We start from the raw sequence: 20323 nt of genomic DNA, 5'->3' as shown, positions 1-20323 counted from the left end.
TCTCTTTGAATATTGAATATTTTGGCAACAGTAGATGTCAAACCAGTTGGCCTATGCTTTCCTGACTTCTGATTTCTAACTTTTCTAAACAAGGGATTCACATTGAAGGTTTTCCAGTCTTCTGGTACCCTCTCAGAATTTAGCTAGTTTTGAAAAAATTTCAACCAATGAATCCAATATCGCTGTTGCCACTTCCTTTAAAACCCTTGAGTGTCTGTGATTTGTCTGCCTTTTAGTCTCTAATATTTTATTCTTTGAGATTAGGAAGGTTTTTTACAATTGCCTTCCTGTTATTTGAAATTAGCCCATCTGTTAAGATCAGGAGAATCTGCAGAGAAGACTAAATCAGAGAAAGTGCCATTAGTAACAGAGATGGTTTGCAATCCACAATTCCAGTGCCTGTTTTCAGGGCTCATCCACATTCTTCCCCCAGCAGTTGTAAACAAAGGTAAGCATCCTAACCAGTTCCAAAAAATTACAACACAACCTTTGACTTTTGAATTCAAAGCCTCAACAAATAAAATCAAGCATTCCAAAAGCCTTTGTAACCACTGTATCAACCTGTGTAGCCACTTTCAAAGAGTTATGAACTTGGACCCCAAGAACTCTACTCAGCAACACTGTTAAGGCTCTTGCAACGTCTCGTATTTATCTGGGTTAAACTCCATCTGCCATTTCTCTAGCCATATCTGCAAATGATCTATAACATACTGTATCCTTTGCCTGTCTTTGATACTATCCACACCACCACCAATCTTGGCATCATGCACAAACCAATGACATAGTTAGAAAAGGTGAGGGGGTCTGGAGAGATATTAGGGAGCTGGTAGAAAGCTGAAAAACAAGAGCTCCATAGAAAGTAATCTCTTGAATGGTGCCCATGTCACTTGCCAGCGAGAACAAGAATGGGACGATTTGACAGGTGAATGTGTGGCTGTGGAACTGGTGCAGGGGTCAGGGGTTCAGATTAATGGATCACTGGGATTTTTTCTGGGGAAGGTATGACCTATACAAAAGGAAAGGGTCACCCAAGGAGGACCAATATCCTTGTGGGCAGGTTCACTGGAGTTCTTCGGGAGTGTGAACTAGTTTGACAGGGGGATGGGAATTGGAGTGATAATGCTGAGAATGAGGTTTACAGAGGCAATATGTAGTGAGATGGCTATGTTGCAATGCAAAAGGCAGAAAAAAATCTAAAAAGTGTGAATACAGGACTGAATGTGTTGTATTTGAATACAGGCAATATACAGAACCAGGTAGATGAACTTGTATGACATTGTGGGTATCACTGAATTGTGACTGGAACTTGATGTCCAAGTGTATTGAAACTTTGTACTGAAAGGACGGGCACATATGGGGTGGCGTGGCTCTGTTGATAAAAGATGAAATCAAATCATTAGAAAGTGGTGACATAGGGCCAGAAGGTGAATCATTGTAGGTAGAGATAAGGAACAGCAAGAGCAAAATGACCCTGATCCGAATTATATGAAGAACCCAAACAGAAGTAAGGATGTGGTTTGCAAATTACAACAGGAGATAGAAAATGCATGCCAAAAGTGCAAATGTTGCAATAGTCATGGGAGATTTTATGCAGGTATATTGAGAAAATCAGGCTGGTGCTGGATCCCAAGAGGGTGAATTTATAGAATGTCGACAAGATAGCTTTACAGAGCAGCTCATGGTTGAGCCCACTAGGGGATCAGCTGTTCTGATTTGGGTATTGTGCAATAAACCGGAGTTGATTCGGGAGCTTAAGTTAAAGGAAACATTAGGGTAAGTGATCAAAGTATCATAGAATTCATCCTGCGATTTGAAAAATCAGTTGTATCAGTATTACAGTGAAGGAAAGGGAATTACAGAGGCAAGAGTGAGAAGCTGGTCAAAATTGATTGCAAAAGAGCAAAGGCAGGGATGACGGCAGAGCAGCATAAGCAGGAGTTTCTGGAAGCAATTCAGAAGGTGCAGGATGTATATATGCTAAAGAAGTAGTATTCTAAAGGCAAGATGATTAAGCCACGGCTAACATGAGAAATCAAAGCCAGCATAAACACCATAGAGCAAAAAATAGTGGAAAGTTAGAGGATTTTGAAGTCTTTAGAAACCAACAGAAAGGTTCAAAAAAAGTCATTGAGGAAAAGATTGAATATGAAAGCAAACTAGCCAATAGTATTGAAGAGGATAACAAAACTTTCTTCAGAAACAAAAAGAGTACAAGAGGCAAGAGTGGATATCAGACTGCTGGGAAATGGTAGTAATGGAACAAGGAAATGGCATACAAACTTAAAAAGCATTTTGCATCAGTCTTCACAGTGGAACAATATGCTGGAAGTTTGAGAGTGTTAGGGAGCAAAAGTGTGTGAAGTCACCATTTCTCAGGAGAAGGTTCTTGGGAAACTGAAAGGTCTGAAGGTAGAAGGTCACCTGGACCAGATGATATACACCCCAGGATTCTGAATGATCTTTCAAGAATCAATTGATACTGGCATGGTTCCAGAGGAATAGGAAATTGCAAATGTCACCCACTCTTCAAAAATGGAGAGAAGCAGAAGAAAGGATAGACCAGTTACTCTTATCTCTGTGGTTAGGAAGATGTTGAACTCGATTGTTAAGGATGTGGTTTTAGGGTTCTTGGAGGCACGTGATAAAATAGGCCATAGTCAGTATGGTTTTCCTTCAAGGAAAATCTGACTGACAAATCTGTTGGAATTCAAGGAGAATTAGTAGATGTTGTATACTTGGATCTTAAGAGGCCTTTGACAAGATGCCACACAAGGCTGCTTAACAAATTAGCAGCCCATAGCATTATAGGAAAGATACTAGCATGGATAAAGCAGTGGCTGATAAGACAGGATGCAAAGAGTGGAATTAAAGAGAGCCTTTTCTGGTTGACTGCAGTGATTAGTGGTGTTCCACAAGGATCTGTGTTGGGACCATGACTTTTTATGTTATATATCAATGAGCTGAATGACGTAACTGAGAGCTTTGTGGACAGGTTCGCATCGATACGAAGATAGGTGGAGGGGCAGGTAGTTTTGAGGAAGTAGAGGCTACAGAAGGACTTAGACTGACTTGAAGAATGGGCAAAGAAGTGGCAGATCGAATCCAGCATTGGGAAGTGTATGGTCATGCATTTTGGAGAAGAAATAAAAGAGTAGACTATTTAGTAAATGGAAAGAAAATTTAAAAGATCTGAGGTACAAAGGCACTTGGGAGTCCTTAAGGTAAATTTGCAGGTTGAGTCAGCAGTGAGGAAGGCAAATGTGATGTCAGCATTTATTTCAAGGACCAGAATACAAAAGCAAAGATGTAATATTGAGGTTTTATAAAGCTCTGTTGAGGCCTCACTTGGAGTATTGTGAGCAGTTTTGGCCCCTTATCGAGGAAAAGATGTGCTGACATTGGAGAAGGTTCAAAGGAGGTTCATGAAAATGATTCTGGGATTGAACAGCTTGTCATACAAAGAGCTTCTGATGGCTCTGGGCCTGTATTCACTAGAACTTAGAAGAATAAGGAGTGACCTAATTTAAGCTTATTGAGTGATAAAAGGCCTAAATAGAATGGATGCGGACAGGATGTCTTCAATGGTGGGAGGGTATAAGACCAGAGGACACAGTCTCAGAATAGTGCTGTGTCCTGTTACAACAGAGACGAATAATTTCTGTGGAATTCATTGCCACCTGTTGCAATGGAGGCCAAGTCATTGGGTATAATTAAGGCAGAGGTTGATAGATTTATTAAATAGTTAAGACATGACGGGATACGGGGAGAAGGCAGGAGATTAAGGCTGAGAAGGAAAATGGATCAGTCATGATGTAGTGGCAGAACAAACTCGATGGGTCAAATGGCCTAATTCTGCTCCTAAATCTTAAGGTCTAAACTTACTAACTCACACATCTACATTTTCATCCAGGTCATTTATATACATCACAACCAGCAGAGGTCCCAGTACAGATTCCAGCAGAACACCACCAATTACAGACCTCCAACTCAAACGTCCCTCCAACCACTACCTTCTGTCTTATGCACAAGCCAGTCCTGAATCCAAACAGCCAATTCACTGCGGACCCAATGCACACTAATCTTCTGCATTAGCACCCATGGGGGACTTTGTCAAATGCCTTATTAAAATCCATATAGACAACATCCACTGCTCTCCCTTCTTCAATCTCACTCATCGCCTTGTCAAAAAAGTCACTTGGTAAGACACAATTTGCCCACCAAGCAAGCCATTGGGATCCAAATGTTCATATATCCTATCCCTAAGAATTTTCTTCAGCAATTTCCCTACAACTGACGCAGGACTCACTGATCTATAGTTCCCTTCTTAAATAAGGTACAGGATTAGCCACTCACTAGTCCTCTGGGACTTCACCTGTGCCCAGAGAGGACATAAAGATACTGGTCAAGGCCCCAGCCATCTAGTCCCATCTCCCTCTGTAACCTGGTTCCTCACCTACCACCCCCCCAGCCTCTGCATCCAGCACATAATTCTCCTTAACTTCCACCACCTCCAACAGGATCCCACCATCAAGCACATCTTTCCCTCCACTACAGGTTCTGGAGGGATTGCTCCCGACACGACTCCTTGTCCACCGGCCCTCCCCACTGAACTCCCTCCTGGCACTTACCCTTTCAAGCGGAACAAGTGCTACACCTGCCCCTACACCTCCTCCCTAATTACCACCCAGGGCCCTAAATAGTACTTCCAGGTGAGGCAACACTTCATCTGAGACATCTTTGGGGTCATATACTATACCTGGTGCTCCTGGTGAGGCCTCCTGTATATCGGTGAGACCTGTGTAGATTGGGAGACTGCTTCGCTGAGCCTCTACGCTCCGTTCGCTAGAACAAGCAGGATCTCCCAGTGCCCATCTATTTTAATACCACTTCCCATTCCAAAATGTCCATCCTCGTATGAGGCCACACTTAGATGGAGTAGGGCAAATTACGAGGGCATTAGGCAGGAACTAAGAGTTAATTGGGAACATCCATTTGGGTAGCCTCCAATCTGATGTCATGAACACTGATTTCTCAAACTTCTGGTAATACCCCCGCCTCCTCCCTCCATTTTCCCATCCCTTTTTCCCTGTCTCACTTCATCTCCTCCCCCTTTATCTTTCTTCCATGGCCTTCTGTCTCTTTCACCAATCAACTGCTGAGCTCTTTACATCATCCCTTCCCCCCACCCCAGGTTTCACCTATCACCTGGTGTTTTTCTCTCCCCTCCTCCCACCTTTTAAATCTTCTCCAGTCCTGCCAGAAATGTCGACTGTACTTGGTTCTGGTTTTGGCCAGAAACATCAACTGTACTTTTTTCCACAGACGCTGTCTGGCCTGCTCTAGTTCCTCCAGCATTCTGTGCATGTTGCTCAGATTTCCAGCATCTGCAGATTTTCTCTTGTTTGTCACCTTAATACTCATCAGGAGACCCAACACTTCCTCCCACTTGACCGCATAAACAATTATATACTTATGCACTCAGCATTAATCTCCTGGTCCACCATGTCATTCTCCTTGGTAAGTAATGGTGTAAAATACTCATTAAGGACCTCACTCACATTCCAAACAAATGTTCCCCTCTTTACCCTTGAGTGGTGCCATCCTCTCTCTAGTTATCCTCTTGCTCTTGATGTATGTACGTACAAAACGCTTTGGGATTCACAGTCCTACTTGCCAAGGACTTTTCATGGCCCTTGCTAATTTCCTTCTTTAGTTCTTTCCTGGCTTCTTTATATGTCAATTCAGAAAGAGCTTCTTCCTATCTGCCACCCGATTCCTAAATGGACATTGAACCCCTGGACACTACCTCACTTTTAAAAAAATATACAGTATTACTGCTTTTTGCACGTTTTAAAATCTATTCAATGTATGTATACTGTAATTTAGTGGGCACCAACCCGTCGATCACAATCGACCGGTCGATCTTTGAGACTTCCCCAGTAGATCCTGAAAAAAATGAAAAATAAATACACAAATACTGTTGAGAGATTGTTTCCGGGTTATGAGGTTTTAGTTCCGTTCTTTCTGCCCAGTGCCCATGTGTGTAGCTCCCCCGCCACGCATTACAGTGTACTTCAGAGGTCCCCAACCACCGGGCCGCGAGGAAACGATATGAGTCAGCTGCACCTTTCCTCATTCCCTGTCACGCCCACTGTTGAACTTCCAACATTTCAACACTGTTGAATACACACGAGGTCATCAGTCGCCTAAACGCAGTGATACCCTCGCGCCAGGGATCACTGGTTGGCCTCGGGTAACCGGCTGCTTCGCGTGGCCAGCTGGAAGTGCCGTTGCTACTGGCCTGAAGCGTGGACAGATGGGTGCTGCCTCTAAACCTGTTTACCACACCGAATGTTCGTAGGGAACCCGGTGCTAAAATATTCGCAGACGACTGAAATTTGGCTCAGCGTTCTGTAAGTATCAGAGCAGCTACCTCGCTGTGATCTACTGAAACAAACTTTTGTTCGCCGATAGATCCTACGGGGGGGGGGGGGGGGGGGGCGAGTGCCCTGTCGCACTCCTCACTTGCTCGGTCAGTCGCGCTCTCCAGCCTGCGACCGCCACGGCCCCAGTACGGGAACAGCCGCACTTAGCCAAGGTGTCTGGCGGTCGGGGGTTGTCTAATGAGGCAATGAAGCCCTCAAAACTGCTTCAGTACCTTAAGTCCAAGCACCCTGCACTTAAAGACAAACCCACTGAGGTTTTTTCCAGCAGAAAAAACATGAGCAAAGCGGGACAGCAGCCAAGCGCCGAGAGTCACGTGAACTAAATTGTGGAATAGACTGGACATAAGGAACCTGCTTTGAGTATCACTGGATTCCAGTCGTGTTTAATATCCCACCCCCCCGTTGACCAGTCCGCAAGAATATTGTCAATATTAAACCGGTCCGCAGTGCAATAAAAAGGGTGGTGACCCCTGGTGTTCGTACATTATTTCTACTTCCGAGTTGTGGGGTTTTACTTCCCGTCCTTTCGGCCCCGGTGCGTATGACTAATCGATCTGGGGTCGATCTTGCCTTTCTTTAAGGCCAAGGTAGGGGATCTTGGGCTTAAAAAGGTTGGTGACCACTACTGTAATTGATTTACTTATTTATTATTATTTTTTTCTCTTCTATATTATATATTGCATTGAACTGCTAAGTTAACAAATTTCACGTCACATGCTGGTGATAATAAACCTGATACTGATTCTAAGTCAAACACGAGGAAATCTGTAGATGCTGGTGTTACGAATGATGAACAACTCTGATGGGCAGAGGGTACAGAATCGTCAATGCCCCCCCCCCCCTTTTGGAGAATCGCAAATCGCTACTAATCCAATGATGCTATCAAGGGAGATGAGAGAGACACAGGAAAGCTGCCAAGACAGTTGTTATTGATAACAGCTCATACAAATTTATGAGAGAGAGGCACAGCTAAGGTGGAATGTCTCCAGCTAACAAAAGAGAACGGAACCATTGATTACTGCTATTGTCTTTTGGAGAAGGTTTGTGTACTAGGTACTATTCTATTCATTGAAACCCCTCAGGGGGCAACCAGAGTGGGCTGGTTTGAGGGATTGCATCATCTCAACCTGATTGACACCTGAGACCCCGTGAGTGGGGATAAAAGTGAGGTCTGGGGAACACCCCTCAGACGCACGAGGAGAGACGGTATGAGACCGGTGGGGGCTTGTGTGTGTGTCCACCCTTGCCTGGGTGACGAGTCCACCACGGAACAGTCTAGCTAAAGGACGGAGGGGTCATACGTGAATGGCCACAACAACGCATCGACGGATCAAGATCGTAAAGGAAAGTCGGCAAGTCAATAGATGTTACTGTTCTCTCTCTCTCTCTCTCCAACAATTGAAACACCGCGACCAACAACTACTGCAGCCTGCATGAACTGAACTGAACTTTATATTTCCATCTGACAATTCATTATCCCCTAGACAACGATAGAGCTTATTTCTTATTGATTATTATTATACCCGCACTTTTAGGTTTAGTATTGATGACGTATATTCTCTGTATATTTGCATTGATATTATTTTTGTGTATTTTTACTAATAAATACTGTTGAAAATAGTACCACCAGACTCCAACGGACACTCCTATCTTTGCTGGTAAGACACTCAGTTACGGGGTTCGTAACACTGGAGATTCAAGCAACATACACAAAATGCTGGTGGAATGAAGCAGGCCAGGCAGCATCTATTGGAGTATAAAAGTATAAATTTTGCTGTGTAACCAAAACTATGTAGTCAGTTTTGAAACTTGCTATCTGCTATGCATGTACCCAATTTAGTAGGAGAATGAAATCCTAAGAATGTAGAAGACAATGGTGTGTTAATGAGAGGTAGCTAAGAGATGTAGATTAGAACATGATTAAGTCACGAAATCTTAAGAATGTAGAAGACAATGGTGTGTTAATGAGAGGTAGCTAAGAGATGTAGATTAGAACATGATTAAGTCAATAGGTAGAAACAATAGTGGCGGATGTACGTGTGTACGTGTGATACGCAACTATAGACCGATTGCATATGCTAATGCAACTGGACCAGGAGATTGCTATAAAAAAATGCTGTGTCCGGGGATCGGTGGGCAATCAGCGACTAGCTCAATGACTGTCTCAGCTTTGATTTGCAAATTAAAGTTTAACCCTTCTCGAAGAACCTTCTGCGTCTCCTGGTCATTTGTGGGGCACAAGAAACCACGGCAAAATTGGCGACCGCAGCAGGACCGGAAAGAGACCCTCGGAAAGGAAACGGCAGATTGGGGATGCTTCCCAGTCCTCTAGGGACCCCCACAAGGCTAACAGAATTAAGGGTGCACCCAAACAAAAGGTAAGCGCTTTTTGCGACAATTTGGACTAAGAATTCTGTTGGCTTTGGGGAGGTCTTGGAGTCTCAGAAGTGTGGAACCACTGCCAAAGGGTCTCTCCGGTCCAAAGAATCTGGCAGAATTGGGGGTTAACAGGAGGCTCAGAGGATTGATCAAGAACACTGCAGTGAGGGTAAGTACAAATAAGTTAATAAGAAGTTAAGAAAAAGTCCACGTGGTGTTGGTAAATCCCTGTGGGTACCGCTTCGTATGAAGCGAGGGGCTGAACGGGCAGGGAAAGGAAAATAGAGGAAATCCCTGTGGATACCGCTTCGTATGAAACGAAGGGCTGAACGGGCAGGGAAAGGAAAATAGAATAGAATTAGAGTAGAAAATCCTCGTGGATACCGCCTTAAGAGATAAGGGTCTGAACAGACGAGGTGCAAAGAGCAAGTTCTGTGTGTACCGCTCTGAATAGAGGTCTGCACGGGCAGAACAGAATAGACTAGGCATAGAATTACAGTAAATAATATTATCCAGTAAACGAACTGTGAATGTCTGAAATACCTTAAAGAGAGAGAATAACATGACAGATAAAGGAATGGCAGTAGAGATTCTGAGCAAAAAATTCCCATTAATTAAATATGAGATCACAAGAACTTCAGAAAAATGGGAAAAAAGAACCAAAATCCTGGTCACAAAATGGCCAAGAGAAGGAACGTTTGATGTAAGTTTGTGCGAAGAAATGGAGGGACTAATTAAAAATTACAAACCAAAAGATAAATCTAAGAAAAGAGGGCAAAAAAGAGAACGAGAAATGGAAGTGCTAAAACTCTTCAGAATGGAGGGAGAAAGGCTGAGGAGGACAGGTAGAATATTGATTACAAGCGAGGAAGACACTAAGGTGCTGGAGAAACTGCCTGTTAGAGAGAGAGGAAGGTACAGTGAGAAGCTGGCTTCAGATCTGTACCCGGATGTGAAAGAAGCAGAAAGACCCCCTCCCTATAATGAGGAAGGAACCCCTAAGCAGTGCCCCTTGCTGACGGGAACAGTAAACATGCAGGGAGAAGTACAGGTTTGGGATAATGAGGAGGAAAAAAAACAATACGAGAAGGAAAAAGCGGCGATATGGAAGGAGATACAGGCAGAAAGGATAAAGGTGGAACAGGCACAGAGGGAAATGGAAGAAGGGATTGAATGGATGAAATACCTGAGAGAGGAAAAAGAGTATGAGGAGTATCGGTTATACCATAGAAATAAACAGACTAGAAAAGAAAGTGGCTCATCAGGGCAGGAAGCGATGAGGCATTCAAGAAGAAGTGGAAAAAAGATAGGAAATGAGAGTCTTGGAGAAACACAAGAGAGAAGGGAATCAAGCACGAGTAAGGATCATGAGGAGTCCCTGCCACAGGTGTACAGACATGGACAGGAAGAAAGAGAAGGTGACTCATTGGAGGAGCAAGAGTTAAGTGGAAAGAGAGAGGATGCGAGAATTTGTGGGGAAGAGGTAGGAGGCAGAAACCTAGAAGAGGAGAAGGAGGCAGTAGGGGAGCGACTTGCGGAAGTAGAGAGAGAGCTAGATAAGTTAATGAGAGGGGATTGCCAGAGGAGATGCGAAAAATACTCCAGGGGCCAACCAAGTATTGAATCAGGACAGAAAGGAAGGACTCCACAGGGAGACCGAGGGAAGAAGAGGACCCCAGAGACATTTGCGTGGGAGGCAGTAAATATGCCAACACAGATGCCTTGTGCAGGAAGGCACAGAGTCGACTGTACTTCCTTAGAAGGTTGGCGTCATTCAATGTCTGTAGTGAGATGCTGAAGATGTTCTATAGGTCAGTTGTGGAGAGCGCCCTCTTCTTTGTGGTGGCGTGTTGGGGAGGAAGCATTAAGAAGAGGGACGCCTCACGTCTTAATAAGCTGGTAAGGAAGGCGGGCTCTGTCATGGGCAAAGTACTGGAGAGTTTAACATCGGTAGCTGAGCGAAGGGCGCTGAGTAGGCTACGGTCAATTATGGAAAACTCTGAACATCCTCTACATAGCACCATCCAGAGACAGAGAAGCAGTTTCAGCGACAGGTTACTATCGATGCAATGCTCCTCAGACAGGATGAAGAGGTCAATACTCCCCAATGCCATTAGGCTTTACAATTCAACCGCCAGGCCTTAAGAACTTTTTTTAAAAGCTATTATTAATGCTTTTTGAGATAGTGATTTAGATGCATATCATATTTTTTTTTACTGAGTTAAGTATTGTATGTTATTAGTTTTGCTACAAGTGTATGGGACATTGGAAAAAAAGTTGAATTTCCCCATGGGGATGAATAAAGTATCTATCTAATATATCTATCTATCTATCTAAAGACATACCCTGAGACAGATGGGGAGTCAGGTGAGGAGGAGAGCCAGGGCAGGTGGGAAGAAGGAGGAAGAATGATGCCGTTGTTAGTTAAAGGATCAGGACAAGTGCAGTATATCCCTTGGGGATCCCAGGACCTAGAAGGGCTGAAAAACACTCTGCCCAATCTACATGAAGGAGCAGGGAAATAGATTAGAGCCTTTGAAGATTATTGGCTATGGGAGATTTGAAGGCACTATTGATAAGGTTGATGGGAACCTCCAAATTTAACGAACTAATGGAAATGGCTGGCATAGTAAACTCGAACGACCCAAGAACTGATGGAGACGGGTTTGACAGAGTGAGGCAGAGGGTATGGCAGGCCCTCAGAAAGCTTTATCCACCCAAAGTGGACCCCAAAGCCTTAAAAGGGGATCCACTGGGAGACACTGAAAACCCAGCAGCCTACGTAGAAAACCAGTTGAAAAGGTGGAGACTGGAGACTGAGCAAGAGGTGGAGAACAGCTTATTTATGACCTCACTGTTCCGACATAGCATTTTGGATGCAATGCTTCCACAAGTAAAATCCAAACTGGAGGAAGTGGTTGGGCTAACGTCAAAGACCCCACAAGAATTTAGAGACCATGTAGTCCATGAGGTTGAGAAATACCGGAAAGACAAACAAAGGTTGGCTGAGCAGCAGGAAGAGGTGCAAAGAAAGTTAATACAAATGCAGCTCGAAGAACTCAAAAAGAAGGAAAAAGAGAAAAACAAAAAGATGCTGCCAGCAACCACCGGTCCGAGTACAGCCATCGAACGGGACAAAGCACTGCTATATGGAGGAACCGATCATACTGTAAGACAAGGGCTGGAAAACCCCATGCCAATAATCGTCTTTGGGGGAACATTCCCACAAATGCCCTATCAGGAACAGACTAAATTCAAACAGCCCAGACAGGACTGGAAGTCCCAAGGAGGGAGACAGAGGAGCTATGGGCAGAGGGGACCAGTGAGGAAACAGGGGGAAAGAGAGGTAGAGAGATTGTGCTGGGAATGTAATCAGCCAGGTCACATGAGAAGAGATTGTCTGTTTACACCATGGCCTGTCACACACCAGCGGGAACCGATAAGAAGGGAACCAAAGTTTAGCCAAGGACCAGCCCCCACAGGCCCAAGCGGACCTGTGAACCCCTATGCGAGTCATTAGGGGTGCCCCGAGAACGCGAGTGGGAAGGGACATTACCCAATGATAACAAGGGAAGCAGATGAGGAACCCATTGTTCAGGTTATGTTAGAAGGGCAACTGACACCAATGATGATAGATACTGGAGCCACGTACACTTGTGTACAGCCACAGTATGCCCTTCACCTTCCCATGTCAGGAAAGTTTATTAAGACGGTAGGGTTCTCGGGGAAAACACAGTTGACACAGTGCACGGCTCCAGTGCGGTTGAGAATGGGAAATAAAGGAATTGTTTTGCCGGTGCTAGTATTTAAAGGAACTCCAATTAATTTGTTAGGCAGAGATGCCTTATTGAAACTGGAATTAAAATTAGAATGCACCAGAAATGGGCTGAGTGTGGAAAGAGCAGGGGCTCAATTGATAGTGCAAGAACACAAGAAGGCTAATGTCTTTTGGATAGGAGACATCGCAGATCAGATTCAGGAAACCTGGGGAAAATGGAAAAAGGGCGTGCAGGCTATATTACCCAGGGCTGTAATGCCCAAATCTGAGCTACATTGTACAGTGATTTTTGACGAGACTCAGAACACGGAGTTAGAGGAGAGATGGCACCTGGAGGCATGTACCCAACAGCGCCTGGAAGGGGAGGCTGTGATAATTGGAAAGCAAGGGAACACCTTTTTAGAAAAATGGTACAGGATACCGGAGGCTGCGCCCCACGTAACGTTGTTGGTAAACAAGGGATATCAGTCTAAAGACTTAGGACCCTTAGTTAAGAGTGCTGAAACCGTAACAGAGGGGAGGAAAATCACGCCAGAGGTGTGGATATAAGAAGACAACAATTGCATTAAAATAATGATAAGTGTAGAAATGGTAGGGACAGTGAGAGAGGTCGAAATAACTCCCCACCCACACCTGCCCTTGCTGGGAAAGGAAAGAGGCCAGCAGAAAGATAAAAGGTTAGATGAGTTGCCGTCTATTCTGTGGTCACAGCATGACACGGATGTAGGGAAAATAAAAACAGTTAGTCCGGTGGAAATAAGGCTAAAAAGGGGAGCAATTCCACCCAGGAGACCACAATACCCTATAAGACCAGAAGCAGAAGAGGGAATAGCATCAACAGTGCAGGTGTTGCTTGAAATAGGAGTGCTTAAAAGAACAAACAGTCCATGCAATACCCCGTTGCTGCCGGTCTTAAAAGCAGATAAATCTAAGTGGAGATTGGTGCATGATTTGCGAGCGGTAAATGATGTGGTAGAGGACTGGCCAGCGCGAGTCCCCAACCCACACACGCTTTTGACTAATGTTCCACCAGAAGCAAGTTACTTTTCAGTGATTTATTTGTGTTCGGCTTTCTTCAGCATTCCTCTAGCCGACCAGTGTCAGTATCTGTTTGCATTTACTTACAGAGGTGCTCAGTATACCTATACCAGAATGCCGCAAGGGTTTAAACATTCACCACACGTTTTTAATCAGGTGTAGAAGGCAGACCTAGAGGTCATACCATTGGAAAGTACATTGTTACAGTATGTGGATGACCTGTTGATTTGCTCCCACAGTAAGGAACAGTGTGAGCAGGACACTATAACTCTGTTAGAGAAGCTGGCGCACGGAGGACATAAAGTATCCAAAAAGAAACTGCAATTTTGCACGCAGCAAGTGGAATACTTAGGCAGGGTAATATCCAAGGGAGTGAAGGCGATAGCACCAGATCAGATTGAGGCAATAACTAAGGCCCCAAAACCCCAGACTGTAGGGCAGATGATGACGTTTTTGGGAATGGCAGGGTACAGCCCAGAATGGATAGGAGAATATGCTGAGATTGTGGCATCTTTGAGAAAGATAATGAAAGAAGCAGGACATACAAATTTGAAGAACGGCTTACAGTGGAATGGAGAGGCGGAGATAGCTTTCAATACTATTAAGCAGGAATTGCAGTCAGCACCAGCATTAGCTTTGCCTGACTATGAGAAGGTTTTTCATTTGTATGTATCCAACCGACAGGAGGGTTATGTCACAGCGGTTCTAACACAAGAGACAGGCACAGGAAAAGCAAAGCAGCCGATAGCATACTACAGTACGGGACTAGATGAGGTGGCTCAGGGGTATCCACCCTGTTATCAGGGATTGGCGGCGCTGTACTATGCATATGAAAAGGCATCATCTGTAACCCTGGGCTATCCTGTGACTGTACACACACTACAAAGTAGCAGAATTGCTGGAAAGAGGGAAATTTGTGCTGACGCCAGCCAGGATAGCAGCGTATCAGATGCTATTGACATTTCCTGACATAACTATACAGAGATGCACTACCAGTAATATAGCCGATTTTGTCCCTTTGGACTATGAAGGAGAACCCCATGATTGTGTAGGGAAGACGATGGCATTTGCCAAATTGAGAGCAGATTTACGGTCAGAACCATTAGAGGATACAGATAAAAAGGTTCTGTTCGTAGATGGCTCTTGTTATAGGGATTATGATGGAAATCATGCAGGGTTCTCAGTAGTGCAGCAGGATCAGTCGAGCTATAAGATTATTAGGATGGAGTCCTGTCCCCAACCGTGTTCCGCCCAACTAGCAGAAATCAAAGCCCTGACAACTGCGTGTGAAATGATGGAAGGTGAGAAAGTAGACATCTATACTAATTCGGCATATGCTCATGGAGTATGCCATTTGTTCGGGGCAGTGTGGAAGCAGAGAGGTTTTAAAAAAAGTGATGGAGATCCCATACAACATTGTCAGCAAATTCTAGACTTAATAAAAGCCATAATGAAACCTAAAGCATTGGCTATAGTAAAATGCCAGGCACACAAAAAGGGAAATGATGTAATAACAAAGGGAAATCAAGCTGCGGACGAGGCAGCCAGAAAAGCGTCTGGGTCTACATCAGCTGTCATTGCCCCCCAGGTAAGCCTAACTCCAGAACCTGACGTAGAGGACCTAATTGAAATACAAGGCAAGGCAACTTTGGCAGAACAGACAATGTGGAGAAAAAGCGGGGCCAAGCAGAACCCGGAAGGCTTGTGGAGCATGGAAGACGGTTTGTTGGTAGCGCCCACCCCTCTACTGACGATTCTGATTTCAGAATCGCATGGGATTGACCATTGTGCAAGGGGGGAAGTGATAAAGAAAATAAAGAAGGATGGTTTTTGGTCACCTCATTTACAGGCTTCAGTGGACTTTGTCTTGTCACAGTGCGAGGTATGCGCACAGAATAATGTTCGGAAGGGAATTACAACCCCAATAGGTCACATTCCTGTACCCGAAGGACCATTTAAACATCTAGTGATCGATTACGTAGACATGATAAAGACAGTGAGAGGGAAAAGCTACATGCTGGTAGTAATTGATCGATTTAGCAGATGGGTGGAGGCAGTACCTTCAAGAGATCAAGGGGCAAAGACAGTGGTAAAATTTCTGACAAATGAAGTGATCCCAAGGTTTGGAATACCTACAGAAGTTAGCTCAGACAAAGGTTCAGCTTTTATCCAGAAAGTGGTCAAACTGGTACTACAGGCGCTGAGGATAAAGCAAAGATTTGGATGTGTATATCACCCTCAGTCGCAGGGCATGGTAGAGAGAATTAATGGAACCCTGAAAGCCAAACTAAACAAAATTTGTGCAGACACTAAACTTAATTACCATTAGTATTGATGAGTTACCGCATGCAAACTAATCGAATGACATGCCTGACACCGCATGAGATGCAGGCTGGGAAGCTATCATACCTGTGATAGGGGTAAGCAAAAATGTTGAATGGATAAACTATATATACTATAATCAACAGAGGTTCATCAACTACACCGATGATGCACTGGAGGCCTTAAGGCAACAGCTGGATGCAACTAGCAAGGTGGTGTGGCAAAACAGGTACTGGTTTGGCTTTTGGCAGAGAAAGGGGGTGTGTGTGTAATGTTTGGAGAACAATGCTGCACTTTCATACCGAACAATACTAGCCCAGAAGGGACTTTCACCAGAGCAATGAATAAATTAAAGAATCTGCGGGCGGAGGTCAAACAGAATGCAGGATTTGAACATCAGTTCTTTGATTGGTTGGAAAGTAGACTCGGAGGATGGGGAGCATGGCTGACTAAAATAGCAATAACTGTCAGTATTGTATTGTTGAGCTGTGCGCTTGTGCTGTGCTGTTTTCTTCCTTGTCTCAAATCTCTTGTAGTGTGTGCTGCAACCAAACAATTTCCGATGCTCGTGGCAATTACTGAAGCAAGCTTAGTGGAGAAAGAAAGACCGAAAATGTATTGTTACAGCCTACAACACCTGCAGGATGAACAAGAGCAAAACGACAGTGTGGGAGTAGATTGAAAGGGCTTCTGAGTCTTTTTCCCTGTCTCAGGTACAGAGGGACAGGTTTTTGGCTCAGCGGCCCAGGGTAACAGGGAGAGAATACTTTGTGGACTTGGCGCAGAAAATTATAATTTAACCCGAGATTTGGGAATAAGTGCTTGAGTTTATTGGGGCTTTTGTGCGCAGACTCTTGGTCTTCTTTCTCTGTGTGAGACCCTCTGGGTTTCAAAGGGGGGATATATTGGAGTATAAAAGTATAAATTTTGCTGTGTAACCAAAACTATGTAGTCAGTTTTGAAACTTGCTATTTGCTATGCATGTACCCAATCTAGTAGGAGAATGAAATCCTAAGAATGTAGAAGACAATGGTGTGTTAATGAGAGGTAGCTAAGAGATGTAGATTAGAACATGATTAAGTCACGAAATCTTAAGAATGTAGAAGACAATGGTGTGTTAATGAGAGGTAGCTATGTAGATTAGAACATGATTAAGTCACGGAATCTTAAGAATGTAGAAGACAATGGTGTGTTAATGAGAGGTAGCTAAGAGATGTAGATTAGAACATGATTAAATCAATGGGTAGAAACAATAGTGGCAGGATGTACGTGTGATACGCAACTATAGACCGATTGCATATGCTAATGCAACTGGACCAGGAGATTGCTATAAAGAATGCTGTGTCCGGGGATCGGTGGGCAATCAGCGACTAGCTCAATGACTGTCTCAGCTTTGATTTGCAAATTAAAGTTTAACCCTTCTCGAAGAATCTTCTGCATCTCCTGGTCATTTGTGGGGCACGAGAAACCACGACACATCTATAGGGAGAAGCACTGTCGACATTTCAGGCCGAGACCCCTCGTCAGGATCTCGGCCCAAAACGTCGAGAGTGCTTCTCCCTATAGATGCTGCCTGGCCTGCTGCGTTCCACCAGCATTTTGTGTGAGTTGTCTGATTCGAAGTACTCCATTTAATTCCAGCTTCCAAGCTTTACATACTTTTCTTTTGTCTTCTTGATTAAATTAATCACCTCTCTGGACATCCAAGGTTTTCTTATCTTTCTGTCCCCATCCTTCCTTCTAACAGGAACATACCTTTCCTGTACTCTGTGCAATTGATCTTTAAACAACCTCCACATGTCTGATGTTGACTTGCCAGAGAAAAGATAATCCCAATTAACTCTTAGCTCCTGCCTAATGCCCTCGTAATTTGCCCTACTCCTATTTAAAACTCTCCCGCAAGGGCTGTACAACGCTCACCTAGAGCTATCCTGGAAGTTAGGGAGTTGTGGTCACTGTTTCTTAACTGTTCACCCACTGAAAGATCAGTCACCTGGGCAGGTCCAGTACTGCTTCTCTGCTCATTCAACCATCCATGTATTGATTTAAGAAACCTTCCTGGATACGCCTGACAAATTCTGCCCCATTGAAACTCCTTGCACTAAAAAGGTCCCAGTTTATATTGAGGGGGGGGATTGAAATACGCCATGGTAACAACGCATTTTACCTTTTTGTTTCTTAAAACACATCATTAATCTGTTTAATATCTCTTTCTCAATGTCCGGGTGGCTATTCAGTCTGTCGTACAATCCTATTGCACCCTTAAAATTTTTCAAGTTCTATTCGTGGACTCAGTGTCTGAACCCTCCATTATGTCTCACCTGAGCGCAGCTGTGATATTGTCCCTAATTAGTAGCGCAAGTCCATCCACCCCCTTACCTGTTCCTCTATCTTTTCTAAAAGTTGAAAACCCTGGTACATCAATTACCCATTCCTCTGCTCCTCTCTCAACCAAGTCCCTGTAATAGTCACAACACATGTGACTATTACAGGGACTTAGCATTACCTTAACGCAGCTAGCTACCATGTACTGATCCATGCTGTTAAGTTTAGCACTCTGACCCATTATACTCCTTGAATTAAAATACACATACTATCCATCCCATCATACCTGTTATTTTAAAGATACATTTAGTATCAAAGTATGCAGTATACAACTCTTGAGATTTGATTTCTCCAGACAACCATGAAACAAAGAAAGGAAAATATCAACCCTCCCCAAAAGAAAAAACAAATCACACAAATAACCCCCACGTGAAAATTTTGCCTATCAATACTTTCTCTGATATATATCTTCCTGACTGATCAATTCTTCACTTACTGACCTGGTGGTCCAGTTCCAGCCCCCTGCCAAACTAGTTTAAATCTTTCTAAGTAGCATTAGCAAACACCCAGCTAGGATATTGGTTCCCATCCAGTTCCAGTGCAACCCATCCCTCTTGTACAGGTCACTCCTTCCCCAGAAAAGGTTAGTGTTTCAAGAACTTGAATTATTGCTCCCTACACCATTTCCTCAGTCACTTAGTCATCTGCGCTATCATCCCATTATTACCTACACCAACCCGTGGCACCAGGAGTAAACCGGAGATTATTACCTTGGAGGTCCCTCTCTTCAGCCTTTTCCCCATCTCTCAATACTAAATACATAGGACCTCTTCCGCTTTTATGTCTACATCATTGGTGCCAATACACACCACAACCGCTGGCTGTTTACCCTCCCCCTGGAGCGTAACTCCACTACATCCTGCAGTCTAGCACCCAGGAGGCAACACACCATTCTGATGTCTCATTTGCAGCCACAAAATCTCCCGTCCACCCCCTATCAAGTCCCCTATCACTACTGCACTATCCTTCCCTACCTAGCCTGAGAAGGCCACAGTGCCACTAGTCTGGCTGCTCGTGCAGTGGCCTGATGAGTCATTACTCCCCACCAGCACTATCTAAAAAGGTATCCTTGTTAATGAGGAGAATGATCACAGGGAAACCCTGCCCTGACTGCTTAATCCACTTCTGGTGGAGCATTGCATCCTGACTACACTGTACTAAGTGAAACAAAACTTTACTCAGCGGGAGAATAACCTTACCTCTTCTTACTTGTCCTTCTGCCTGTTGAGCCAAGGACTTCCCACTCTAACACTTGCACACTCTAACAATGACCGCTCCGATTGACCCTACCTTCCTTTTACTTACTTACTTTAGGCCTCTGTACCGACACGTCACGCCAGCACCTTCGTTCATCAGTGGCAAACTCCTCACGGCCCGGGTAAGGATCGTGGGGCTGAGAGAGAGAGAAAGTCCAGCACTGTCCCGGTTTGCGGGCTCACAAATACCGCTGCATCGAAGTGCAGACGCCAACACGAATGAAAACCCCCACCCAACGACCCGCTCTTCCGGAGTCCTTTGTCCACTGAGCGCATGCGCGATTTCCGGGACAGTCCGCACCCAATACGCATGCGCGGTTTCCCCGGAACAGACCGCGTCTACTGCGCATGCGCGTTCCGTCGCCGGCTCACGGATGCCGTTCCCTGAAGTATAGAGGTTTCAGCTGCCTTTAAAAACGCTTTTATAAGCATCGCTTCCACGCCACATTCCTCAAACACAGTCAATGTTTTAATGTAGAAAACTTAGCATTATCTTAACGCAGCTAGCTACCATAAACAATACGTATACTCCATATCAACTATTCTTCCAGCACCTGCACCTGCACCTGCAGAATCTCTCCTGGTTTATGTCTGCGCTGTACGTGCATTGGACTTTCGACATTGGACACACAGAATCACACGTCCAATGCACTTAAAACGGAGATATAAAACAGGAGAGATTCTGCAGGTGCTGGAAGTATAGTGCAACACACACAAAG

General features: G+C 44.4%; 1 protein-coding gene across 2 annotated transcripts in view; it reads right to left on the bottom strand.

The window, feature by feature from the left end:
* LOC140731834 (uncharacterized) overlaps positions 1-19877 on the bottom strand; it is a 29486-nt gene extending 9609 nt beyond the window's left edge. The window contains exon 1 of one of the 2 annotated variants that reach the window (XM_073053723.1): positions 19654-19877. The gene's annotated coding sequence lies outside the window, so the exon portion shown is untranslated. The remainder of the gene's footprint in view (positions 1-19653) is intronic. The other variant, XM_073053715.1, reaches the window with a different exon arrangement.
* Between the last annotated feature and the right edge of the window lie 446 nt (positions 19878-20323).

Source organism: Hemitrygon akajei, chromosome 1 (genome assembly GCF_048418815.1).
Source record: "Hemitrygon akajei chromosome 1, sHemAka1.3, whole genome shotgun sequence".
Taxonomy (NCBI): domain Eukaryota; kingdom Metazoa; phylum Chordata; class Chondrichthyes; order Myliobatiformes; family Dasyatidae; genus Hemitrygon; species Hemitrygon akajei.
Note: the sequence above shows the minus strand (reverse complement) of the source record. Positions and strands in the feature narration are given on the sequence as shown.